General features: G+C 37.2%; 1 pseudogene across 1 annotated transcript; it reads left to right on the forward strand.

The window, feature by feature from the left end:
- Nucleotides 1-26280, forward strand: LOC143238088 (acetylcholine receptor subunit alpha-like 1; annotated as a pseudogene). The gene is made up of 6 exons (XR_013020402.1): nt 1-440; nt 15609-15653; nt 22986-23095; nt 23196-23376; nt 24329-25140; nt 25997-26280. The product of XR_013020402.1 is annotated as an acetylcholine receptor subunit alpha-like 1 (transcript).
- The last annotated feature ends 567 nt before the right edge of the window (nt 26281-26847 follow it).

The raw sequence follows: 26847 nt of genomic DNA on the forward strand, positions 1-26847 counted from the left end.
ACACCACCATGGAACCCGTGCAGGGAGCGTGAGCTTCTACGTTCGGTGTTGGTTATTGATCGACTGGTATCTCGGAGTTATTATGAGTGTGCTGTCCTTCACAGGGTAGGAGCATCTCAGAAACGTCTCAAAAGGTCTACATAACACTTCAGGTTACCTCGTCGTTTCCCATAAGTAGCAAAACGTTAGGCTTAGCCTTTGAAGCCGTCTTCTGAGATTCCTCTTGGTGTATAATGAAGAATTTACAGACAAACTGGTTGATACAGTTAGGACTAATCCTTTTGTGGCTCCATCTTGCTGCTCTAGAAGCCAGTTCCGACACCAAGCGGCTCTACAACGACCTAATCTATGGTTATAATGCTTTAATTCGGCCAGTTGGCAACAACTCAGATAGGCTTACCGTCAAAATGGGTCTCAAACTCTCGCAGCTAATTGAGTTGGTGAGCTAAAAATAGGAATATTTGTTAATTGTTAGTTAAAATATTTTTTATCAGTACCAAGGCCGTCGCAGAAACTATGTTAGGATTTTATTTAAAATTACCAGCATAAACTTAATATTTTTTGGCTATTTGGTAAAAAATATTAAATTATACTTAATAATAAAACCGCTTTTAGCTGCAACCTATATCAAATGTTTTATTGTTTTAATTTCTATATATTGCAGCAAAATATATCTCTATAAATAATGGAAAATAAAGTTTGAATGTTTGAATAATGGAAAGTTTGAATGTTTTGAAAAAATTCGGTTATAGCTAAGATCCAAGAATATACTTTATGCAGGATCAAAGTTTTGTTACAGCGTAGACTGACTCGAGCAACAAAGTGCAGCAGAAATCGATCTCCGAATTTTAGTGTTATAAGCCCTTGGTGTTACTACTGAAGTACCAACATGACACACACATAATGCTGGTGCAACTCTGAGATACGTAGAGGCCCTGTTTGGGATATATTGATTTGTCGTCAGTTTGTTTATAAATAGGAAAAATGTACTTGCATTGTTAGAAAAGACCCCGTGTTTACAAAATGTTTCATTGTGATTCATTTGCACATTTTCACATATATACACATTTTTTTGGTGATAAAAAATACTATTCGCTTGTTATAGAGCAAAGACACAATGGGCTATTTTCTGTGTTCATCACGGGGAATCGAACTACGGGCTTTAGACTTGAAAGGTTCGTGATCTGATTGCTGTTCCGCCGGGAGACGACTGCATAAATAAGATAAAAGAGACGATTTCAAGGCTGTCCTTAAGAGTCCTCACTTTAATTTAAACACCTGTAAGATTCTGGCCACTCCGACTACCACCGAGGTAAGCTCATTCTGGGTCCCGCTAGTACAGCGGTAAGTCTACGGATTTAGAACGCTGAAATTAGGGGTTCGATTTCCCTCGCTAGGCTCAACAGATAGACCAATGTGGCTTTGTTATAAGAAAACACACACACACAACTCATTCTATAGGCCAATCACTCCGTTAGGAAAATAAAATAGTCCTCTAGTCTAGCCTGTTTTTCCCAAATCTCAAACTTGTGTCTTCTCACACTGTTACCTTTAGAACATAGAATAAACAAATCAGATCTCAAACTTGTGTCTTTTCGCACTATTACCTTTAGAACATAGGATAAACAAATCAAATCTCAAACTTGTGTTCTCTTATCCTTTTATCTTCAGAACAAAAAATCAAAGTTTTTGTCTTAGAAACTACAATAATATTATTATGTTATCCATCTGTCAGTGACAGACGATATATTTTATATATATTATATGAAATATAATACATTATTGTTTGACGCATCAGTCATCAGTTGTACATGTATATAGAAATTAATGATTATTGATTTTCATGCTAACTAGGTTTATGCTCCCCTGTGGCACAATGTTAAGTGTACAGGGTTCGATTGTTTTTGCTTTTTTTAAAATTTCGACAAAGCTACTCGAGGGCTAGCCGTCCATAATTTAGCAATGTAAGACTAGAGGGAATGCAGCTTGTCATCACCACCCACCGCCAACTCTTGGGCTACTCTTTTACCAACGAAAAGTGGGATTGATCGTTACATTATAAAGCCCCCACGGCTGAAAGGGCGAGCATGTTTGGCGCGACGGGGATGCGAACCCGCGACCCTCAGATTACGAGTCGCACGCCTTAACACGCTTGGCCATGCCGGGCATACAGGGTTCGATTCCTTTTGGTCGGGACAGAGTGCTCGGTAGAAAATGGGCCTTAACGTTTTAAGCATTCATGTATGATATTTACCACAGTAATATGATCACACTTTTATATTACAATAAACATAAATTTAATTTTGCTAAGCCTTCAAAGCGTGCTGCGTTGGCTTGTCTGCACGTGGAATTTAAATTTGCTCTTCGACGAGAGAAAAGTTAAATATATTTCGTTCAGGTAAATTCAACTGAGTATGGATCTCCCAGGAATGATATATAAGGGGAACTACGTTACGTTATCTTATGCCATATGCATTAAAACGTAGAAAAAAACTACAAACAACATATATAAACGTTTGAAAAATGGAGGAAACTATATTTGTAGCAGTTTCAAGTGTAATACCAAATCAAATTCATATCAAACATTGAAATATCTGCTATTAGTGATTATCAAACGATTTTTTGTATTGGCTGAAACGTTCTATCTCTTTCATGATTGGACGTAATCTGGAATAAGAAAAACAACATTTAAGACGTTTTACTAAAGTATGTACAACTTTGGAACTTTCTCATGAACAAACGATTCTGTAAGCAATGTGAGGTAACGTTATTTGAATGACTGTTGTTTGTTAACGTATTTGTTGAGAAAGGGTTGGTTTATGTGTGTTTTACTAGCGGAAGTGGCTCTAAGACTTGTTTATTAAAGCTTTTTGTTACCCCTGGCGAATCGACGGTAAAGCTGAAAGCTTATAATGCTGAACATTGCGTTTCGATACCCATAGTGGAAAGAGCACAGGTGGACCATTGTGTAGCTTTGTGAAGAATCAGAAATGAATATTTTGTTTAGTAAATGTATTTCATTACCAGAGTAGTGGAAATTGTTCTGAGAAATCGTATTATTACCTTACGTACTTGTTCCATACCAATTTCTATATATTTCACCAATTAACGTGTTAACCAGCTTATAGTAATATATGGATATATGAGAGACAAATGAAATTCTTTATAGAATAATAGATAAAATATGATATTATGACATTGTTTTACACTTTGGATATTTCAAGGTTCTTTGGATCAGTGGTAAGTTTACTGATTTACAACACTAAATGTCGAGGTTTGAGTCCCGTGACTAACACGTCTCGTGCAGTCCATGCTATACACGAATACCAATAAGTTAGGCACCTTACGTTCAGAGATATCATATTCCTACTATTAGGATATTCTTACAGTATTTAGACAGTAGATATCGAACCACATACATAAATATACTTAGGTCCAGCTTATATCATTTTTATGTGTTTTTATGATAAAAATTATGTCTCTTTATGGCTAAGCGATGAACTTGAAGTTTTTAAAACTACAATTTTGGGTCCGATTTCTACGGTTGGCATGGTGTTAGTATTTCCCGTAACGAATATTTAAAAGTGAAGGCAAGGTTACCAAAATATGTAAACCAGTGAAAAACAAAATCAAATCAGTAAACAACACCTGGTGTTGATCACATAGAAATTCTTAGCTCTCTTGTTTATCATATTATCTGATATTGTTACAAGAACTGAAACTAAAACTAAAACGAATTTATAGCTCAGGAAAAATATTACTACTAAACGCTTGCTCCGCCAGATGGCACGCTTGTTTCTGATTTTATGATATATTTGCCATTATATTTAAAGTGTCCACATTTAATTAATTAATTATCATATTGATATGGTGGATACATAATTTTAATTTACAATATATAAAACAGATTTTCTTACATATATTTAACGTGTTTAATGGAAAATGATAATTACTTACTACTCTCAAAACATATGACAGAAAAGTATACTCGAAGCTGCGTAAGAAATTATGGGAAACATAAAGGGTGTACACATAACATATACACATGTAGTTAAGACACTGGACATGATATAGATCAGGGGTGTGCAACATTTTTCGTCGGTGGGCCATATAACCAACTTCATCAATCAAGCGGGGCCACTTAAAAACAAGCTTATTCGTGTACATGCACAATAAGTTAAAAAAAAATTCTCAAAATGCAAGCAATAATATTTTATATTTTTGCATGAGTGATCATTTTAGTGCGACACTTGAAATTTAGAGTCCTTGCAGAGCTTGTCAATATCAGCTTTGACAGAAGTGGTTGCCACTCTTAACTGACTGGTCAAATGTTCATCAGTCAGCTGACTTCTACATTTGGTTTTGATGAGCTTCATTTTGGAGAAAAATTGCTCACAGCAGTAGGTGCTACCAAAAAGGGAGGCAATTCTTTGTGCATGACGGGACAAATTGGGAAACTTTTCACGTACACAGAGTTTGTAAAAGTCTAGCAAACTGTTTTCAGAGAATTTCCTTTTAGTGTCCATGTCAGCCTGCAGTTCAATGAGTTCCATTTGGCAATCATCAGGACTGTCTTCCACTGCCAAATCAAAAGGTTGAGCGAACAATTTCAATCTAATTTCAGTTTGTCTGAAATCTGGAAATCTGTTTGCAAACTCATCACGCAGCTTTTGTACACTGGTTCCATATTTGGTGCAATCCAGATTAGGAAATTCCAGTTTCCTGGTTGCAAGACATGTAAAATGGGTCAATATGGCTCTTCTCAACTGAACCTGGAAAAGTTCCAATTTCTTCTCAAAAGCACAAATATGCTCAAACAACTTATTCACAAGTTGACTTTTCCCTTGTAGTTTTAAGTTTAAATCAGACAGATGCTGTGTAATGTCTGTGAGGAATGCTAAGTCATTCAGCCAGTTCTCATTGCTCAAGAAGTCCACATTCTGACGTTTGCTCTCTATGAAGAACTTAATCTCCTCTCGCAGATTCCAGAATCTCTTCAAAGTAGCAGCTCTACTAAGCCAACGTACAGCAGAGAAGTACAAAACATCTGAATACTCACTGTCCAGCTCATCTAAAAAAGTTTTAAATTGTCGATGATTTAATCCTCGTGTTCGAATATAATTTACGCATTGGACGACATTTTTCATGACTTCTGCAAAATCCAGAACTTTGGTGCACAAGCTCTCTTGGTGAATAATGCAATGGCTTACAACTACGTCTTGTGCTCCAATTGCAGTTAGAAATTTCTTGGTGAATCCATTTGTCCCACCTGTCATGGAAGGAGCACCATCTGTTGTAACACCACATAATTTATAAGGATTCAGTTCAAACTTTTCTACAACCTTAAGCACTTGTTCACAAATATCCTGTCCTGTGGTTGTGGAGGAAAGGCTTGCCATATCTAAAAACTCTTCGAAAACATCAAAGCCTGCAGTAACAGCTCTGATGAAAATGACAAGTTGGGATGTGTCATTGATATCAGTGCTTTCATCCAAAGCCAGACTGAAAGCTTCACACGAATTCAATCTCTCTTTCAAAGTTTCTTTGATGTCCTCTGAAAGATCTTTTGTCCTGCGTGAGACAGTAAAGCGGGAAAGGCTAGTTTGCTCCACCAAATATTTTTCTCTGGACATGCATATTCTGTGAATATTGTTAAACAATTTTAATAAATTCTCCATCACTGAAAGGCTTTCCCTTTTCTGCCATACATTCACAAAGCTTAAAACTCAGTTTTGTCACCAGTTCTGAATTTTTCTTGAAAGTGGTAAAAACACCTTGTTGCTTTTCAATGGATGTTTTAAATGTTCAATTTTGTCCTTTCGTGCCTGACCAACAATTTCATCAAACTGGGAGGAGTGCTTAGTTGCGTAATGTCGCTTAATATTGTACTCTTTCATGACTGCAATTGTAGTTTGACAGACGAGGCAGACAACACCTTGATTATGTGGGACAACAAGATATTTTGTGCACCATTCACTGTTGAATAACCTTCCCTCATCATCAATTTTCGTTTCTTAACTGCTGGCATTTTACTAGCCCTGAAATCAAAACAAAAATTATTCTCACGAAAATAGCAAAGTAGAAAAAACATAGAATTTATTTACACATGGAACCTCTTATGGACAGAAACACATGTTTCTAAATTGGCATCCCGATCATAGCCTTCCGGTACTTAAATTAATTGAGAATAGCAAAATACAGTGTGACCTCGCCTATTCGCGGTTCGCCATTCGCGGCCCCGCATATTCGCGGGTTATGCGCGAACTGCGTTTTGTAGGTCACAGAGACTGAAAGGGCTTTTCGAGGAGATTTCTGTTGTATTTACTCAATCAAGCCGTTTTATCAATTGTCGTCTTCACCAAACAAGATTGACTGCTATTGGCTGACTGCCTCAGCTTCCCCAACAACGCAAACGGCAAAGCACAGCCCGGTAACGCACGGTACAATTTAGTGAAATACATAACAGTATGCAATATTGCTACATTATTACTGCATCAATGAGTATAAGTATCATTAGTGTTATGGGAAGCATTTCATATAGTATATAATCGCATACATATACGTTTTAAAACTGCATCCCATATTCGCGGTTTTTCGCTATTCGCGGGAGGGTAAAGAACGTAACCCCCGCGAATAACGAGGTCACACTGTACATAGAATCAGATGCATCTGAAAGCAAAAATTTTAATAAATTCAGTAAAGTCACAACAATATGCTAAATAATAATCAATTTACCTTCAATCTCTTGTAGTAACTGTAAAAGGTAATAAAATTTTCACCAATAATGAATGACGGACAGCAGAGGTTAGGGAAAATTGTCGCCAGCGGGCGAAGGCGAGGTTCAGGACATGACGTTGAGTCGTAGACAATAGTGCTAGTGCACGTCACCTATTCATGCCCTAAGGAGGCCGACCAATCGAATTCGGCCTGCTCCTCTCTAGCAAAGATAATTTTAGAAGTTTGTCGAGTCGAAGCCTGGGAATCCCGTAGGATCGATGCTTTTAAAAATATTCCATTTGCGTTGGATTACAGATCAGGCCACATGGTTAGATTACAACAACTAGGGCCACACTAAATGGCTTGGCGGGCCGGGTTGTGGCCCGCGGGCCGCCTGTTGCACACCCCTGAATTATAGATGTACCTGTAAACTGTGGATAACCTGAATTGTTACTATACATTTGTTGGGTAATAAGGTTTCAGGTATTTATTGTGCTTTAGTAATAAACATTTTTGACTGCGTTTCAGACCAGTGACATAAAATATCAATTATGGTCTTAATATCTATTTTATTATATTTATCAAGCGAAATCATTAACCGTTAACACTTCGATGTTTCATTAATGGAAAAGTTACTATAAATCATCGACTAGTGTTCACGTGATAGCTTGTTATCACATTATAATTTAAAGTCAAGAAAACAACTCAATTTCTTTGAACAATAATTTCTTTTCATGGAAAGAAGGAGAGCTCAAGACACAGTTGTGTATAACATCTATACACACTTTCAAATACACACGTACATAAAATAAATATATTTCATGACAAACTGATTGATATGAACAAGTAGTTTGTTTCCGTTATATGAGAATAAGAAACACGTAGAATGAAACTCGTGTTTTCTGATTTCATATGGCGATCTTTTGCTATTTGATATTCAAATCCACGTTCAGTTTTTACGTAATCTATGTTCATGACTAAGTTTCTCTGTAAATAGTTTGTATTTAATGTGTACGTGAACATTGAATGTAAATAATTGATTTCGTGTTTCAGTTGTAATGTAAACCGTGTAGTCAATCAGCCATTTGAATTTGGTAACTGTAGTGAAATTCATAAACAAGCAGAATGCGAATTATCACTAATTAGGTTATTATCAAATAGTAAAAGACGACTTTCCAAACAGTAATAAAATAAATCACACCTTTATTACCCATGTCGTTTGATAGAAAACCTGATTAACTGACTCGTCACTTTCTTTTAAAATGGGTTAACATCTGTCTTTTTTGTGGTTCCTTTCTGTTCTGATAAGTAAAAGTAACGGAATTGTTTTAAAACGTTCGTGTCACTATTTAAATACGTTTAATGATCTAATACGTGTTGTTTTCTAAGAATGTATGTACACTGCAGAGATGCGTGTTTTGTGTCATACTGCAGAAAGATATAAAAAAATGTTAATATTTGATATGTTCTTAGGCCTAATCACATTATGAAATAAAGCTTTGTATTTTGGGGGGTTCTTATTAGGTTACTTATCAAAATGTTACATTAATAGGAGTTTTAATCCATATTAAGTTATTAAACAAAATATCACATTAATTCGGTTTACGACTTAGATTATTGAACAGATTGGTATCGTTTAGACTTGGTTACAATTATTAAACAAATAATAGACTTATTATGGTGTTAACGTTGACTGTATTATTAAAGAAAGACTAAAGGGCATAATTATGTTATTAAACAAAGTTCCAAATTAGTAAGGCTTTAGGCTTAATTACTTTGTTTACTAACTTAGTTAAGCCTAAAACCCTGTTAATTTGGCACTATGTTCAACAATGATTTTAAACTTAATTACGTTACTCAACAGAGTGCGAGAATGGCAGGGATTTAGGCTTAAGTACATCATTAAATGAAACATGTTGAGGCTGACGACAAGACCACATTTTTTGTTAAATGTTAAGAGTGTGGTATTTTCATGAAATATTTTTTTATATTGTACTTACTTGCCCACACTATAAATCTACAATGATATGCGAAATATGTTTGGAGATATTTCAAGTATGGTCAAATTATGTAACTTAAAATACTGTTTAGTGCCATTTAGGCTTGATTTTAAACTAACGTCTGGAAGACAGCGTGGAAAAGTTCGGAATCCAATACCCCTGGAGACAGTTTCTTTGAAACGGATATTTATGCGTTCCGTTAGCAACGCTACCTTACAAGTTCATCCACTCTAATTCAGCTGTGCAGAGACGTCTGATAGTGAGGTCGAAACCTAGCGCCTCACATTGTCGCTCTTTCAACAAGGGACATCATGATGTTATGTTCAATCCCATTATTCGTTGGTAAAGAGTAGTTAGAGAAGAGTTGCTGGGTGAACCAGTTGATTTCACTGTGGTTGGCAGTTCAAGATTAGAGACATAAAACCAACAAGTCAGTTGTGCAGGAAGATGTGACGTGTAGTCTGAAAGCAGTTATTTGTTCAGTAAGAAAAACTTGCATCCTGTACAAGTGATGTCACCATTGGTAAGCCCTACACTAAGATAAGAAGTAAAAATAAACTGAAAATCCATCATGACAACACTGTAAAATCTGTAATGGATTAACACGATTTCTTGTTTTAGAAACGAAACTACATTCTACTTGACAGGAAAAGCATTTCACGTACACCAATTACAAAATGTTAATACAGTACATACAAACAGTGCTGTCCTGAGTGGCACGTTTAGCAACTGTATACTGGATTTCCAGCGAATATCCAGTCATTAGACAGTGTAATGCTGCCACGGAAGACATGATGGCTGTAAGGATACATCACAGTTCTTTCCAAACAAAGATATTACAATTGAGAGATTTTCAAAGGGCACAAAATTATAAACGAAGTAGCCTTCAGTGTTCTTCATGGAAGTGGACCATCTGGGAACGTAGAGTGTTTAACGTTATGGAAGTGGACCATCTGGAAACTGAAAGTGTTTAATTTCGTGGCTGTGGACAACCTCGGAAGGTTGGTGCATATTGAACTTAAAGTATGATTAGACAACGTGAAAGATAAAACCAGAACAGGTTTCCTTGAAAAGAAAGTTCCGACTCAACCAGTTTCATGTATCTCTTGCATGTTAAAGTACTGGTTCTTAACACCACAATTCTTATTATAACAAGATTCTGCAAAGTATGTCTGAAACCACACGTTTAACAGACTTTTCATTGAATGTAGACATCGGTTTCAGTCGAAACCCAAGGGTACAGAAACCTATGGGAGCTACATGAAACTGTGGTTGAAGTTATTACCACAATTTCAGTTTATTGTTCATGAAGATTCTGTTGATTTCCATGTGTTGTGGAAGGTTGTGAGTAGTAACAGGAGATATCCTCTGCTTCATTATGACCTCATTCGAGTAGGAGGGTTCTGTTTCGTAGCCGTAATATTCACATTGCTACGGAGAGTTTTGTCCAGTATTGGGCTGGAATGTATGTTTGGATCCTGCTGTTATCCAGAAAACCATGGAGAGGAAACACTAATGGCTGCCTTCCTGAAGTTGTGATATCCTTTACTCCAGTTAGCTCACTGTTTTAACGTGTATCTCCAAAACGGTTTAACTCCAGTCGTAATTCTTCCAGTCGGCATTTTACTCTGGTCGTATGTTTGAGTATTCGCGGTTAGCCTAATGTGTGAGGTTAAATACGTGGCCAGTGTTTAAAGTATTATTGACAGCTGGATGGTGAATACGTCATGAGATGTTTAAAGTATTATTGACAGCTGGATAGTGAATACGTTATGAGATGTTTAAAGTATTATTGACAGCTGGGTAGTGAATACGTTAGGAGATGTTTAAAGTATTATTGACAGCTGGACAGTGAATACGTTATGAGATGTTTAAAGTATTATTGACAGCTGGGTAGTGAATACGTTATGAGATGTTTAAAGTATTATTGACAGCTGGATAATAAATACGTTATGAGATGTTTAAAGTATTATTGACAGCTGGATAGTGAATACGTTATGAGATGTTTAAAGTGTTATTGACAGCTGGATAATAAATACGTTATGAGATGTTTAAAGTATTATTGACAGCTGGATAGTGAATACGTTAGGAGATGTTTAAAGTATTATTGACAGCTAGATAGTAACTACGTTATGAGATGTTTAAAGAATTATTGACAGCTAGATAGTAAATATGTTATCTACTGTTTCGATACACGTGATGGGAAGATCACAGATTTCCAATTTCATGCTCAGCGCTAAATATCACCTGACAAACGAACCACATCTGTTGTGGTGGAAAATCATGGTATATTTGATTGTTATAAAAAGTTTTGATCAAGACATTTCCATCACGGAATCAACAGCTCAATGAGTGTATATACCCTGTAACACATACCCCACTACCCTGCAACATGTACCCCACTCATCACGTGCTCATCTGGTCAAGACAAATAAATGTTTTGCTGCTACATGAATTTCAACATTTCATTTTTATCGTCACTAGTTGTTATTTTTATTTCAAATATTTTCATCTGTGAATTTGTAAGCTTTCACTGACTTTTCAAAAGTTGTCATTTCTGTTGGAAATCATTTAAGTTTGCAATTTCCCTCCGTAAAAATAGAGAATTTCGCTTAAATTTCTCTCCCATTTGGAGATTTAAGATAAAAAGCGTTTTGTGTAGCAACCTTTTATAGGGTTTGGTTTGTTTTGAATTTCGCACAAAGCTACTCGAGGGCTATCTGTGCTAGCCGTCCCTAATTTAGCAGTGTAAGACTAGAGGGAAGGCAGCTAGTCATCACCACCCACCGTCAACTCTTGAGTTACTCTTTTACCAACTAATAGTGGAATTGATCGTCACACTATAACGCCCCTCCCCCGGCTGAAAAGGCGAGCATGTTTGGTGTGACGGGGATTCGAACCCGCTACCCTCGGATTGCGAGTTGAGTGCCTTAACCACCTGGCCATGCCGGGGCCCGAGTTGTAGGGAACGTTTAAAAATAATTGTGTACTATTGTATGTGTGTATGTGTGTGTGTTTTCTTATAGCAAAGCCACATCGGGTTATCTGCTGAGTCCACCGAGGGTAATCGAATCCCTGATTTTAGCGTTGTAAATCCGTAGACTTACCACGGGCACTCAATTGTTATTCTTGCTTAGAATTAAGCAGAAAGCTACACAGTAGATTATCTGTATTCTGCCCGCCATAGTTATCGAACCCCTGGTTTTAGCGGTGTAAGTCCGCAGACATTCTGATGTGCCGCGGGGGGTAATCGTGTACTGAAATAGAAACGGAAGAACTTCAGATTCCAGTCTTACTAAATCTCGTAAGTTCACGTACCATTTCGTTATTATAGTTCTTGATCGAAGTATGAAATATCGTTCTTTCGAAACTCATTCGTTCTGTTTGTTGTTTAGTGCAAAGCTACAATAATGGGATGCGCCTACCGCTGGTATCGAAAACCGGTTTCTAGCGTTCTAATCCTTCAGGTTTGTCGATGAGTCTGTGAGAAGTGGGCTGTCGGAAAATCATTTATTTTACTTGTGTTCGTGTTAGGGTAGGGTAGCGGTATGTTCACGGACTTACAACCCTAAAAATTGAGGTTCTGATACCGAAATGTGGCTGACCACTTACTCTACTTGATATAACCTTACCATATCCTATTCAAACTGCACAGGATGTGTTAATGATATGTCTATTTTTCATCTTTAGTTACTACATACCACAACCCTTTTGTCTTTACCCATCTTCCTTTCACGTAGACGAACGTACAAAGTACGTTAAGTAGGCAAATAGGTTAAAAGCATGGTGAACAAATTACATTCGACCTGTAATTTTTTCCTTACTCAGTATTATCTTAAATAAAGACAAAAAGGGGTTAGTTAACAAACATAATTTGGACTGCCTTACCTCCCACGAGTTCGTAAATAATATAAAGTTTCAGACAGTTGTAAATAAACGTTTTAAAAATGTGTATTTTTTTCATATAGCTTTGAAATTTCTAATACTTTGTACATTGATAAATAAATACTCCCTGGGGGCTTGCTAGTGGATTTTAACAATCTGTAAAAGTAAGATTTGGGGTTAGATACCTGCAGTTGTAAAATACTGGTACATTAGGTAACTACTGTTTGTTGGTTGGTTGATTTGGTGTTTTGTGGCACAAAGCAGCTAGGGTATCTGCGCCGACTGTGTCTAAAGATTAGTAAACTGCTATGACGAAATAATTTGGTTTGTTTTTTAAAAACTTTTCTGTACCCCTAAGCCTGACGTGACATAGTGATTAGGACCCTCGACTCTCACCCTTCGTGTCTCGGACTCGAATTCCTGCCATCGGACATGCCCGTCTTTTCAAATGTGAGGGCGTTATAACGTTACGATCAATCCTACTGTTCGTTATTAAAATACTTTTCTAAGAGTTGGCGATGGGTTGTGTTGACTAAGTGCCTTACATCTATCCTGTCACTGCTAAATTAGCGACGATCAGCGGCGATGGCCCTCGCATAACTTTGCGTGAAATTCAAACCGAAACTGTATCCATATTTATTTAACTCTAACTACCACGTTTATTATAAGATAATAACTTATCGAGCTATTTATAAGATACACAATAACGAACAAAAAGAGATATTTAAACATTTAATTACTTATTTGTAAGAGATGGACTTTGAGGGGTACACAGATCCAACATTTCATTACTTATTTGTAAGAGATGGACTTTGAGGGGTACACAGATCCAAAGTCTATTGATCTGTAGAGAGAGGGAAATAAAAGTGTTCATGGCAATAGAAATATATATATTTGAGTTCTGACGTCAGAACGTTTATAACCTTATTCAGACACAAAAGAAGAAAGCAATAAAAAAGTAATTGATACCAATGGATATCAGCTTTCTATAGTAAACACTTTTATTTACTCTGTTTTTCACTAATGAAGATTTATATCATGGGGATAAAAACTCTGATAAAACAAGACATTGAAGATTTTGCTCCTGGAATTTTCTGACTGATACTTATTGGGTTCCTTCCTGTGACGTCATTGAAAGCTTATAACGTTCAGAATCAGGATTTGTTTGCTTATTAAATTTCAAAGATAGTTGCGCTATCTGTTCTTAATTTAGAAGTGATAGATCATAGGTAAGGCGGTTAACCCTCCACTAACTCTTGGGCTACTCGTTTATCAAGAAAAAGTCAAAAGGAATGTAATTTTCCATAAAGTTAAGGAGAACGACTTATTTAACTTATAACAACCGCCAGATTTCCTCTGAGTTAATGCACATAACTGTTTTTGTACGCTTGTATAACAAGAGAAAGGGAATATAGGGTTAATACTGATTTTTAACCACCTACCTTCTGTAATCAGATACACCGCTCAGCAACACCAACGTTAAGCGTATTACAAGTTTTCGCTATCGTGCTACATGAGCACGATACAGAAACGTGGTTAATGGTTGTGAGTTTTCTATGAGTTTGCTGATAGTGACCATTTGTTACTAAACATTACATTTCTATTGGGTAGGTATTTCATGTCATTTTGTTTGTTGTAAAGTCTACTATTATTAAAGTAATTCGTTTATTTACGTGCGTTCTAGCAACTGAAGTTGTGACACAATAAATCATTTAGGATGTTTCCATTTAGTCCCTCGAAGTCTCTGGGGAGTGAACTACTTTGGGGGTTCACGAAACAACTGAAAAACATAATCATTTGAAAGACGTTATACTTGTGTTTGACTTCTGACAAGAGCAAACAATGAACAATAGTTCAAACATGTTATGTGTTTCCGTTACAGTTGAAATAAGATGTGGTAGACGGACCACAGGTAGAGGGACCGTTTCCTCCCACACAAAAAAGTATTTCTACAGACTTCAGTGAAGTATTGTATCTACTTGTAACTGGAAACTGATCTACCTTTTTATATGCAAAAACGGCTCGTTTGGGTTGAGAAAATATTTTACATAGAAGAGCGAACAACGTTTCGACCTTCTTCTGTCATCGTCAGGTTCACAAAGAAAGAAGTAACTGACCGGAAGCTGACCACATGTTTGAAAGGGGTTGTGTAACTGTGTGTCGAAATGTAGAGGGCGGTATTAGATGTTTGAATATATAATTTTATTTATTTTATTATATTAATATAGGTATAAAGGCGTTCCTTTATATTGGTTTATTTTGAAGCCTTACTTTTACAACAACTTAAACCCAAAACCAACCAAGGAGCTTTGTTATTCACTGTCCCACCGAGGAGCTTTGTTACTCACTGTTACACCAAGAAGCTTTGTTACCAATTGTTCAACCAAAGTGCTTTGTTATTCACTGTCCCACCGAGGAGCTTTGTTACTCACTGTTACACCAAGAAGCTTTGTTACCAATTGTTCAACCAAGGAGCTTTGTTACCAATTGTCCAACCGAGGAGCTTTGTTACTCACTGTTACACCAAGAAGCTTTGTTACCAATTGTCCAACCAAGGAGCTTTGTTACTCACTGTCCTACCGTGGAGCTTTGTTACTCACTGTTCCACCAAGAAGCTTTTTTACCAATTGTCCAACCAAGGAGCTTTGTTATTCACTGTCCCACCGAGGAGCTTTGTTACTCACTGTCCTACCAAGGTGTTTTGTTACTAATTGTCCTCAGGAAGCCACAAACTAAATACTTACGTCTAATATTATGATCCGCAATCAGTAAACGTTATTTTGGATGAATTGTATTACTTAAAATCAGTTACTCTGATAACTAAGTGATTTTTAGTCGAGTCTGGCGAGTTACTGTGACACATAAATTGTTTTATTTATAACACTTTTACAGTTTTGTAGGAGTTGAATGTGTTTTTTACTTATCAACTATGTCTGGCCAGTTTTTCTGACAACTAAGTTGTTTTTACTTATTGACTGTGTCTGATTAACTTTTATTTCTCCACAGAGCCTCAAGAGCCAGATAATGACAACGAACGTGTGGGTGGAACAGGTGAGTTTACGTAAAATACAAGATTGTGTGGAAGAAATTAACAATTTTAATTTGTAAGTTTAAAATATATCTGTTCACAAACACGTGTCGTTAAAATATCTTCAAGTCACTGAAACTTGTTATCTCACTGCTTTCTATTCATGACCACAGTTTACTTTAGGAACAAACGATTTGTGAGGAAAAGAGAACTCTTTCATTAGATAAACCAATCCATCACGAAAAGTGTCGACCAATTTGGTACTGCAGCTGATTAAAGACAGCTAAAGATACCACAGAGTTAAAATAGTTGCTGGAGTCAGTTAATAGATATTTAACCATCTTGAGGGGACGACTTACAATTAAATATGTAACAATATCAATGACATAATGTACAGTTAACCTACAATTCATACGTATTTATGGATTTACGACGCTAAAATCAGGGTTCGATTCCTCTCGGTTGGCTCAGCAGATAGTCCGATGTGGCTTTGCTATAAGAAAAACACACACACATGCATATTTAACCATACCTGTGGAAGAACGTACAGTTGGGAGGTTAACATACCTGTGGACTGCTTGTCTGGTTGTTTAGCAAGTGGTATATCTGCGCTAAACAAACGGTAAAAAGAATAGAATGAAGTTAAAATCGTTATAAGATGTAAAAAAGAATCAGTGTAAAAGTAAATGCACTTTAAACAGCTGATGAAAACTTAAATAGGGTTAAAAATACCAATGGCCCTTAAAACGTTTTAAATATAGCTGAGGTGGACAGTGTCACCACCGCCGATGACACTGTCCAATGTCGAGGGTGAAGTCATGGTAAAAGTGTATCTAAAATGGGTGCTGCAGCTAACGGTCATTACGACGGTGCGACAGTAGAATGTGGGCTAGTGTGTCTTGAGTGTCACACAGACCTCACACTGGTGCTTCAGTCCCATATGAAAGTAAACAATGAGTTAAAAAAACTATGACCAATGTGTAGCCCAGCCAGGACAACTTCTTCCTTCCGATTCTTACGGAAGCAAGGTGGTCAAATAGCATCAGAAGGTTCGATCTGGATAAACTTGTTATCGCATTGGTCACTTCAAGTCGACTGCCACCTGGCACAGAGCTGAGCCTTGAACACAGGACTTTAGTCCATGTATGGAACAGGCACGGCAGTGATAGCACCTGAGCAGACAGACTTATATCAACGTGGCCTGGTATCCAGAAAAACTGGACAGAAGTAGATGTTAAAGAGAAATGGGCCAGTCGGTTTTGAATATCGGCGAGAATAGGGTGTGAACTGATGTGAAGCGATTCCAGGGCCAGTAGAGGACTAAGTGAGTCAGTATAAATAGTGCAGTTTGAGTACTGCTTAGCTTCTATGTGATCCATGGCAAGAGAAATGGCGTACAGTTCAACAGTAAACACAGAAGCTGTAGAGGGGATTCTGTGTACAACCTCTAAACTACAGTAAACCATGACAGAGCCCACGGAGTCACCTGATTTAGAACTATCTGTAAAATGGGAATGGATGGTTCGAAAGATGTCCGGCAAATTGTAGACGGTACTTCCAATCGGGAGTATCTGCCTTCTTCAGATGACAAAAAAGGTCAAATTTGTGAATGGGTATAAGCCATGGAGGAATGGGGTGACCAGTGGATACAGCAGTTCATCCAAGCATAGATCCAATTCATTCAACTGTGCCTGGATACGAAGGCCAAAAGAAACAATGACAGATTTCCTGTTCTGAAAATGCATGGCCCATCGAGGAAGGAAAACACAACTCCAGGGTCGATGTTTTGACAGTAAAGACAGTTAGAAATGGTGAAGGTGTAGAGGGGGTTCATGAGACTCAGTGTGTAAACTCTGGGCTCCTGATGATGAACAGAGTAAAACATCTTCAAGGCCGAGGTCTTGGAAGAGCCATAGACCAGTTTCGATGGAAAGAGGGCACGATAGATCTTTAGCATAGAACATCGATCTGCTCCCCAAGAGGTGGAAGAGAGGATATGGAGGATTTTAGTGCCCTTGTACACTTGACACATAGCTGCTTGATATGTGGAATGAAAGTCAGTTTACGGTTAAATATAAGCCTCAAGAACTTTGCTTCAGGGACCACAGGAAATGCAACTCCACCAAGACGGAGCTCGGAATTAGGGTGAATACATTATTAGCAACAGAAGTGGACCACAGCAAACGGATTTAGAGGTAGAAAAGGTAAAACCGTTTGTTGTAGTCCACTTCAGTAAACGATTGAGGACAGTCTGTAGCTGCCGCTTAATGTAATTCGTGTTCGATGACTGACATGAGATGTGAAAGTCATTGACAGAGAATCCGTTTGCAACAGTGAGAGGGAGTTGTTCAGTGATAGCATTAATTTTATATTGAAAAGTGTGACACTCAGAACACAGCTTTGAGGGACTCTAAGTTCCCGTGAAAAAGAACGGGGATATGTCGAACCCACACGAACTTGGAATCGCCTGTCCATTAAGAATGCTAAATAAAAATGGCCACACAATCCATGTGAATGGTCTTGCGGGAAGCAATACTCTTGCATAGTATCATAAGCTTTGTCAATGTTAAAAATACAGAAACAAAATGTTGTAACTTGAGAAAGGCCTCCCTGATTGAGGGTTTAAGGTGGTCCATGGTAGTCGTCGGAACCCATACTGGGTGGTCGAGAGGAGGTTGTTTGATTCGAGCAATCACTATCATCTCTAAGATCTTACAGAGACAGCTTATAAAACCAATTGGGCGATAGTCTGAAGGAATCTTGGGATCCTTTCCAGGCTTAGAGAAAGGGAAGACAATAACATGGCGCCAAGCAACAGGACATTGTCCAGTAGAATAATTCTGTCTTCGTGAGTGAAGATACACCTCGCTGCAGAAACTCCTTGGGCGGAGAAACCAGCGACGATCTCTGACTCGAGGATGTTCTTCAAATTCCTTTCAACAATAATTTCTCATAATGAATTCAAAGTAGCGTGGGGAGTAACTTCAATGGTTATATCCCCAAAGTAGCGTGGGGAGTAACTTCAATGGTTATATCCCCAAAGTAGCGTGGGGAGTAACTTCAATGGTTATATCCCCAAAGTAGCGTGGAGAGTAACTTCAATGGTTATATCCCCAAAGTAGCGTGGGGAGTAACTTCAATGGTTATATTCCCAAAGTAGCATAGGGAGTAACTTCAATGGTTATATCCCAAAAGTAGCGTGGGGAATAACTTCAATGGTTATATCCCCAATGGTGTTTGAATGCAAGAGGAGTTCACTGTGTTTTGGAATAATTGTTTCCCTCAATATGTCCCCATAACGTAGTTTTTGACCGACTTACGAGAGCCAGCAATCCCCTCTTGTCCCTTCTGAATAAAGAGGGAAGACATTTGCTCGGAAGATTTGTCTGATAAAGAATGTAATATCAGAAGTGATACAAGTGTTAAACGGGTTGAAGATTGCTGTTCTGAATCTTCAAGATGTGGTTGTTTCCCTCTGGTTGTTTTATCAATATTTTTTTTATTTTGATTTGGTGGATCCATAATAAAGAAAAAACATTTCGGTGCCAACTGACTTCATTAACCATGGAGCCCAACGAGGGGACGCACTACAATGCCAAATAAGGACACTGCAGCAATGCCAGGGTTTCGTGAGCACTGTACCCAAACACCAGCATCAGACACAATACCCACAACACACACTGAGAATGTCCAACACTGTAGAACTTGGTTGACTCTAGTCCAAGTGGACCAGCCGAGGGGACACCCCAATGCCACTCGTCTACAGGAATTCCTGGCCATAGTTGTGTGTTTGAGTTGGGCCCCTCAACCAGCAGGATCCTTTTCTCACCTTCACGGCAAACACGCTTCTGGATGTTTAGATCCCAGGAGAGATAAACTGAAAGTACAGGACTTTCTCCACCGCGTTCCACACCGAGGGGACACCTGTGGCCACATTTAATGACCTCATTTGATGATATTTTTAGTTACAATTACAACGTTTGTTTCGCAGAACGTATATTTAAGTACTTTTATTTATAGCGCAGAACTTACAAATATGTAGTTGTGTCAGCGATGTTAAATGTAGTAATTTATTCACGTTGTACGTTTGTCAATTAGTTTGTTCTCACACAGTCCTGAAGTTAACAAGGCCCAATTTGGCAGGCGGATTTGGGGCGGTCCGGGAGGTGTCCTTATTTATATGGCGTAATCCCCAAGAAATTGGAGCTCGAAACATATCTATAAGGACAATCAGGAGTGAAGGGAAGCCTAGGATTTGGTTCACTGGATCGCTTAACCCGAATCCAGCATCAGCGCTGGTCTTTCTCGTCTCATTGGGATCACAGAAGTGTCGAACTCAATTATTCGTTATACCAAACATGACATTCGTACTGGTGCTACGGTTGCCCTAACTGGGCTTGTTTTAGGTGCGGACTTCCCTTGCGATAACACGGGTTTGATCAGTTCTCTGAGGTTCCCGTGAATCATGAGATGTCTTTGAACCTCGCAGTAAAGAGCAGATATATTATGTTAGCTCGTGTAAATTCTGAAAAGACAAAAATTTCTCTCTATTTCATGCATGCTTGTGTGAAAACAACAGAGAAAAATTACAAGGACTGTCATATTTCTATCTAATGTTTCTTGGGGTATCGAGACATTTCTTAAATATAAGGTAGAGAAAAACGACGTGCAGAATGTACTCTATTTTGAATGTTCGCCGAGGAAGAAATCTCTGAACTATTTAATACATCTACTTTCGTAACTGATACATTCTGGATAACTCGTACAGTCGGTCACTCTCCCGAGTTGTTTGTTCTGAAGCCGATAAAAGCCGATGGTTCTTATTTCTAAACGTTGATTATAAATTGAAGAGGTTAACCATATAATTATCAAACATAGCGGTTATTCCTGAGTCATTGGGTTGATAACAAACTGGAGTGTTGATGGCTTTCAGTTTATTTACTATAATATTTTCATCAAAGAAGTGAACATACAAAATAGTTACGTGGAAAGTGTTTAAACAAGTCTCAATACATGAAATGAGAAGTGTTCGTGACAACTGTGAACATGCAAAGCACAATGTAACAATTAATACACGTGTCAGTTTCTAGTTAACATAAAGTCACATGGTGTGGTGAACATGCAAGGCATAATGATGTACAATTAATACACATGTCAGTTTCTAGTTAACATAAAGTCACATGGTGTGGTGAACATGCCATGCACAATGTACCAATTAATACACATGTCAGTTTTAGTTAACATAGTCACATGGTGTGGTGAACATGCCAGGCATAATGATGTACAATTAATACACATCAGTTTCTAGTTAACGTAAAGTCACATGGTGTGGTGAACATGCCAAGCACAATGTACCAATACACATGTCAGTTTCTAGTTAACATTAAGTTACATAGTGAGATGAACATGCCAAGCACAATGTACCAATTAATACACATGCCAATTTCTAGTTACCATAAAGTCACATAGTGTGGTGAACATGCCAGACATGACACACTAATTAATACACATAAGTCTCTAGTTAACATAGAAGTCATATAGTGTGGTGAATATGACACACTAATTAATACATATAGTATTCTAGTTAACATAGAAGTCGCATGGTGTGGTGAACATGATATATTAATTAATACATATAGTATTTAGTTAACATAGAAGTCGCATAGTGTGGTGAACATGATATATTAATTAATACATATAGTATTTAGTTAACATAGAAGTCGCATAGTGTGGTGAACATGATATATTAATTAATACATATAGTATTCTAGTTAACATATAAGTCATATAGTGTGGTGAACATGATATATTAATTAATACATATAGTATTTAGTTAACATAGAAGTCGCATAGTGTGGTGAACATGATATATTAATTAATACATATAGTATTCTAGTTAACATAGAAGTCACATGGTCTGTGAGTGCTAACTAAGATATTCTCAGCTAAGTTTTATACCTTCTGTATTTCACAATCTGTGTACAATATATAACTAAAATAATTAGATCTGATTATCGGTGGTTTGTCACTGAATCACTCGACAGTAACAACAGTGTAGAACCTACACCTAGATAACATACAACAATATCGGTAACGTAATATCTATATAACAATGTAATACAGCATTAACGCTAATGTGTAGTCTGCACTTGGATACAAATATCGTAAGCATTTGTCACCAAATTAAAAAACGCACTACCTGTAATCTATATTTGGTTAAAAGAAAAACAAAACAATGTCAACAGGTGCAATGCGCATGCGTGATTTTCATTTGTTAAAGGATAATTGAACGTTTAGAGATTCTAAACGTATTTTAACTTAAAGAAATTAATGATTATAAAGTATATGTAACGAAGTTAAGTTATGAAGCACTTAATGAAATAAATGGGAAGTTTAACATTAAGTAATTAAACAGTAGTTTATTACTTCAAACTTATAGTATTATTAGTCAATAACAAATCTTAATACTGGGTTTCTATGTTTTTTATTATTTGGACTAATACTGTTAGTTATTGTCCTAAGTAACTTTCTACTGAACTTTTATACAAAATTATATATTTTTTTATAATTATATTGTTTTAGGTTCCAGTTATTAATTAGTTTATAGGTTTCATAAAGTTGAATCTATTTTCCCTTTGAGGTGGTGGTTCTCATTGGCTAAGTGACTGGAAGTCTTCTGTAACAAACACGTATGTTTCTAGACTGAAATCGTAAGTCAGTAAACGTTTAATTTTGTTACAGCTTAATGTTACAATAAACATCTTAGGTTATAATCGATGTTAATGTGACTATGATTAGAAATGTAGACAAAACTACGAAACTAGCCTACTGTCTGGTGGATACTTTTACAGCACCCATCTCAAATAAAAGTACAAAAGTAGCCTAGTCCGTTGGGAATATCTTTGTAGTAGATAAAAGTGGGAAAATAGCCTAGTCTCTCGTAGGTATTTTTGTAGTAGATAAAACTGGAACAGTAGCCTAGTCCCTGGTGAATATCTTATAGTGCTCTGGTCAGCCTCTTCACTTCTGTAACCTGAGGTGGTATTATATGCAATCTTATATCATGTTTCTCTGGTCTCGTTAGATATGGACAGACTACAGTCTGAGGTAGTATTGTATACAATTTTAAATCATATTTACACTGGTCTGTTAGATATGGACAGACTACAGTCTGAGGTAGTATTGTATACAATTTTAAATCATATTTATACTGGTCTCTTTTGGTATGGACAGACTACAGTCTGAGGTGGTATTATATACAGTCTTAATTCATGTTTACACTGGTCTGCTAGATATAGACAGACCAAAATCAGAGGTGATATTATCTACAATCGTATTTTGTCTTGTCTTTTTAGGAATGGATAGACTACAAGCTCAGGTGGGACCCTGAAGAATATGGCGGAGTTTCCAAGCTGCATGTTCCAGCTGAACAAATATGGCTGCCGGATATTGTCTTGTATAACAAGTGAGCCACTAATTTTTGTCTCTATTAAATACCATTGGTTAACCTTTTAATATTTTCTCTTTATGAATAACCTGACAAACGTATTTCTTTTCTGAAATAGCGCTGACGGAAATTATGAAGTTACCATTATGACGAAAGCCACCCTTCATTCTAACGGTTTGGTCATCTGGCGTCCGCCAGCAATATACAAGAGTTCCTGCGAGATGAATGTCCAGTACTTTCCATTCGATGAACAAACCTGCTTCATGAAGTTTGGATCGTGGACATATGATGGTTACACAGTAAGTTATAACAGATGTGTTAGTGTACTGATAATTGTTAAACATTATTAACAGATGTGTTGGTGTACTGATGATGGTTATACACTCATTTATAACAGATGTGTTGGTGTACTGATAATGGTGAAACAGTCACTTATAACAGATGTGCTATTGTACTGATGATGGTTAGACAGTCAGTCATAACAGATGTGTTGGCGTAGTGATGATGGTTAGAGAGTCACTTATAACAGATGTGCTGGTGTACTCATGATGGTTATACACTCAGTTATAACAGATGTGCTGGTGTACTGATAATGGTGAAACAGTCACTTATAACAGATGTGCTGGTGTACTGATAATGGTGAAACAGTCACTTATAACAGATGTGCTATTGTACTGATGATGGTTAGACAGTCAGTCATAACAATGTGTTGGCAGATGTGTTAGAGAGCGTAAGTGATGATGGTGTACTCATGATGGTTATACACTCAGTTATAACAGATGTGCTGGTGTACTGATAATGGTGAAACAGTCACTTATAACAGATGTGCTGGTGTACTGATAATGGTGAAACAGTCACTTGTAATAGATGTGCTATTGTACTGATGATGGATAGACAGTCAATCATAACAGATGTGTTGGTGTACTGATGATGGATAGACAGTCAGTTATAACAGATGTGTTGGTGTACTGATGTTGTTTATACAGTCAGTCATAACAGATGTGTTGGTGTACTGATGTTGTTTATACAGTCAGTTATAACAGATGTGTTGGTGTACTGATGTTGTTTATACAGTTAGTTATAACAGATGTGTTGATGTACTGATGGTAGTTACTCAGTTTTGACGGACACTGGGTGTACGATAGATTTTAAAGAACTAATTTATTTTACGACAGTAAATGTTGTGTGATATTTATAAAATGATACTATATGGAGAGTTTGGACTGTTTCCTTCTTTCTGTTTGAACTCAGGTGGATCTGAAACACAAACATCAATCAGAGGACACGGATGATTCAGATATTGCTGTTGGAATTGACCTGAGTGATTTCTACTTGAGTGTCGAGTGGGACGTCATGGGAGTTCCAGCGAGACGTAAAGAGAAGTTCTACAGTTGTTGTGATGAACCGTATCCGGATATCACTTTCAATATTACTTTACGTCGCAAGACACTCTTCTACACGGTGAACCTTATCATACCTTGCGTTGCGATCTCCTTTCTATCAGTTGTAGTGTTCTATTTGCCCTCGGAAAGCGGAGAAAAGGTGTCTTTAAGTATATCCATCGTGTTATCCTTAGGTGTGTTTTCCTTTTGCTTTCAGAAATCATACCACCAACATCTTTGGCGGTTCCACTCCTTGGCAAGTACCTACTGTTTACTATGATGCTTGTGTCCTTTTCTGTGTTTGTCACCATCACCGTCCTGAACGTGAACTTCCGTTCTCCTTCCACTCATCACATGGCCCCATGGGTCCGCACCGTGTTTTTAGAAATCCTTCCCAAGGTCTTGAGAATGAAGAGACCCAAGCAGAACGAAGAAGAAACAGAACCCACTTCAAAACACGAGGACAGAGGGTTTGGAGCAGCTCATGATCGGAATCTCGACCCTGCTAGGAAACCCGGGTTTCAAGAGCACGAATGCACCTTCCACGAGACAAGTTACACGGCCGCTGGAGAAGACATTGAGGGAGGCGTTGTGAGAAAGTTATGTCCTCAACTTGAGAAGGCTGTTTTAAACGTACGTTTTGTTGCCCAACATATGGATAATCAAGATAGGTATTCAGAGGTGAGCCTCAAAATATATGGATTAAAACCTTTAACGTAACCTTCATAAGGTTAGTGTGATTAGAATGCCGTAGACTTATGATACCTTTCATATAACCCCATCAGCTGTAATACTATCGTAATTAGCATGTTTTAACCCTTGTGTTACCATTCATATAACCACCTTACTCATAACATTAGTGTACTTATCGATGTATTTTATACAGTCCACTGTCTCGTGCAACAATCACTCTAGAAAGCTAAGTGAAATCAATAATTTTATATTTATAAAATCAATAACAAAGAGGAAGAACTTATTAATGATGAAGGTAAAGTTTTTACATCTGGAACTATTGTTAACCGTTTGGTGTTTGATGGTGTCACGAAATTTAAAAATCGAACACTGTTGACTGTAACAGCCCTAGAATACTGTTACCTAGCAACTTCATCACACTACTGATGTTATTTAGAGACACTACCATGGCACCGTTGCTAAGACACACTAAAATATCTTTGTTGCTTAGAAACACATCTCAACACTGCTGCTCAGAAACACCACCATATAAGAAAGCGCACAACCCGATTATTATTGCCTAGAAACGATGTATAACCATGTTTGTATCAAGAGTTAAATGTTGAATACTCTTAATATTACAGTTATAGCCACTTCGAGTAAATAACAGCTTTGGGAAGTATACACCAGGGGTAATAAAACGTATCAGTATGGAATTTTCAAATAAAATCTCCTTTCAGATTCCAGACATAAAGTCGTTCTTGTAACTGAAGCTGACATATCTATCCAAATTGTGATGTTTGCAGGATATTTAATATTGTCAGTTGATGACTGTGTTCTTTTCGTATCTGATATTTTCTGATAGGTCGAGGGGGACTGGCAGTTTGTAGCTATGATTCTGGATCGATTATTTCTCTGGATGTTTACACTGGGATGTGCAATTGGATCAGCCTGTATTATTTTGGAAGCGCCATCTCTGTACGACGACCAACAACCAATCGACGTGGCCCTATCGAAGATGGCGCCATCTCGCCTGCATCATCTCAAAAATTAAAAATCGCTTCATTAATATTTCAGGTACTATCTATATTATCAGGAACTGTCGATATTATCAGAAACTATCTATATTATCAGAAACTCGATATTATCAGGAACTTATCGATAGGAACTATCGATATTATCAAGAATTATCGTTATTATCAGGAATTATCGATATTATCCTTGTGGTATTTTTTTTCGCACTTTAGGAAGTTTTCATTCATGTTAACCGAATATCTGTTATGATCATTTGTAAACGAACTCGAATTTTACACACTATGGAGTTTCGACAACATTTCACGTGCATTTTACAGTAAGTTATGTTGAGTTTACTTGAAACCAGCGGGTAAAATAGATAATTCTATTGAGTGAAATTATATCTGTTATGGTCAAGATATCGATGGTTATTTTCAACTCATCTATAAACTGTGTAAGTTCTTTAAGCTGTTTTCGACTCTATAATAAATAAAATACAATTTTCTGTATTAATTTGTCTTCTGTATTTCTTCCTGTTTCACTCCATTTTTGTCCACTTCTAATATGTACCACGTTCTCTGTGTTGTGCTCTATGTGATAAGCTGTAAACAGAAACAGACATTTCGGGTTCATAATACCCAATTCTTCCACTGTGTACTCTCTATCTCTCAGAATTTGGGTAATCCTATGTACCCTGGTGGG

This window comes from Tachypleus tridentatus, chromosome 2 (genome assembly GCF_004210375.1).
Source record: "Tachypleus tridentatus isolate NWPU-2018 chromosome 2, ASM421037v1, whole genome shotgun sequence".
NCBI classification, from domain to species: domain Eukaryota; kingdom Metazoa; phylum Arthropoda; class Merostomata; order Xiphosura; family Limulidae; genus Tachypleus; species Tachypleus tridentatus.